Source organism: Aedes albopictus, chromosome 2, assembly GCF_035046485.1.
Source record: "Aedes albopictus strain Foshan chromosome 2, AalbF5, whole genome shotgun sequence".
Lineage (NCBI taxonomy): Eukaryota > Metazoa > Arthropoda > Insecta > Diptera > Culicidae > Aedes > Aedes albopictus.
Genome location: NC_085137.1, coordinates 478,689,647 through 478,691,898, shown reverse-complemented (window position 1 = coordinate 478,691,898; position 2,252 = coordinate 478,689,647).

Below are 2,252 nucleotides of genomic sequence, written 5' to 3'. Positions count from 1 at the left end.
AATTTAAAAAGTTCATTTGGGTGAATGAAAGTACTGATGATTGGGAGATGAGCATGAGCATGAGCATGAGATGACCGTATGCTACTCCGTTACTGACCAGAACAGTCAACATTGCACAGGGAACCAAATGGATGGAGCCTGGGTGTAGCTTTCCATCCTCAATGTGCAATTTTTAAGGGTTAAAACTTTATATTGTCAGTACCGGCGCCGGCCACGTCCTTACGGTCATCGGGGAAGGGAAGGAATGTTGGTGTGACATCCGTTGCTACTAGAGACCGTGTGTACCTCCGCATCCCCACGGTTGTCACAGGAAGGACGTTTGTTAGTGGGAAGGGAAGGGATAGAAAGTTACATAGATCTGGATTCACATTGGTAAGTGATGTGAGCTATGCAACCCTTGATATGATTTAGTCTTCCGCCAGCCGGCTGTATTTTATTGTATGTTTGTGTATTAAATTTAATTATATACCGGGAATGAATATTTTTTAAACCACGCTTATGTCGGATCAACTCGTAAAAACGCACGTTTTAAGCTTATCGTTTCTCAGTCAGAAATTGAACTGTATGCAATTCCGTTTAGTGTTACTGCCAATGCTGAAAAACCGAAACCCACGCCGTAGCTTTACGAGAAAACTGGACAACTAAACAACTAGAATCGCTGCTTTTGAGTTTCATCTATGTTCTTGTATTACTTTTTTTTCGCGTTCCCGTGTTAATAAGATTGCAGATAATAAAACAGTTGTACATATTTATTATTCGCGAATGTTCGCAACGTGTAATATAAGTTGAAGGTGTGATGAACAGAAATACATTATCGTGAATGTTCGAAAAAGAATTCGAAATTATGGAACTCGGCACAAATAAATCGACGCGGAAAACGTGGTCCACTTGTCACTGTATCGTACGCTAATCTTGACCTTTCTAAAGAAAGAGACACGGGTTTTGCTGGGGCCCCCATAATCCTCCTTAGATCCGGTCTTGCGCGCCAAGGGAGTGGGGTAGAGTGGATTGATTAAAGTTGATTGGTCTCTCAAAATCAAATGAATCCGGAATACATTGTATATTAACGCAGTTCATTTAATATAGGCAAATTTAATTGAAAACTACTGCAATGAAATGAAAAAAGTTGAATTTTGTCCAATTTGGGAGAACTTTAATCAATCCACTCCACTCACAAGTTGGCGCCTATGCATGTGTCTCTCCAGAAGTGTCGCAAAGAATTCTTTCACGAAATCTGGCATGAATTGCTTTACCAATTCCTCCGGGATTTTTCACAAATCATTTCAGAGATTGTTTGAGAAATTCGCCCAGGGATTACTTCAGAAATTATTCTGGATATGTGTTCAGAAATTTCTCTAGGCAATGGTTTGGAAAATCTATTGGAGACTCCTCTACCAAAAATTTCTTCGGAAAACCTTTTAAAAAATCTCTAATATTTTTCGAAAATTTGTCCGAATATTTGCTTGAACATTTTCTCACGAATTCTTTCAAAAAATCTTACATGGATTCATTCGGAAATTTTCTTCAGGGATTCCTCCTATTCTACAAATTCAACAAAGAATTCTTTCAGAGCACCTTGTATGATTTACTTCTGAAATTCCTTCATTTTTTTTCCAAAACCCTATCCATGAATTCTAGCAGAAATTCCTCTACGGATTCTTAAAAAAAATGTTCAGAGTCTTTTCCAGATATTTCTTTAAACATTTATACATATATTTCTCTAGAGGTTCCTTTAATGACTTCAGAAACTACTCCAGAGTTTTTCAGAAAGTGTTTCAAAAATACCTTAAAAAATTTGTAATTGTAATTTTAAATTGTAATTGGAAACTCTTCCAATGATTTCACCAGAAATTACCTTAGCAACTTCTAATATCTCCGGAAATTCATCCAAAAGTTTCGATAAAAATGATAGAAGAAAGTAATTGCAGTTCACTACAATCATTGAGCAAATTGAAAATAATTGGCTTAAATACCTCAACGGCAGTCGATCACAGGTAACACATGGCACTACTATCGCTTATGAGAAGTTTCTCCATGCAAAAAACGATACAATTTTGTTACAAATTGAAAAAAATCAGTCGGTATACAATCTAACATAGCCCAAACAATCATACATAAATGTAAATTTAATGATCTTAGAAAAAGAACTTTTTTGACTTTTGTCGCAAAATTTTGATTTCTGGCCCATAGTACTCTAGTAGGATGTTGGGGTCAATATGACCCAAATAGGCTCGTTGAACGTGTAATACGCC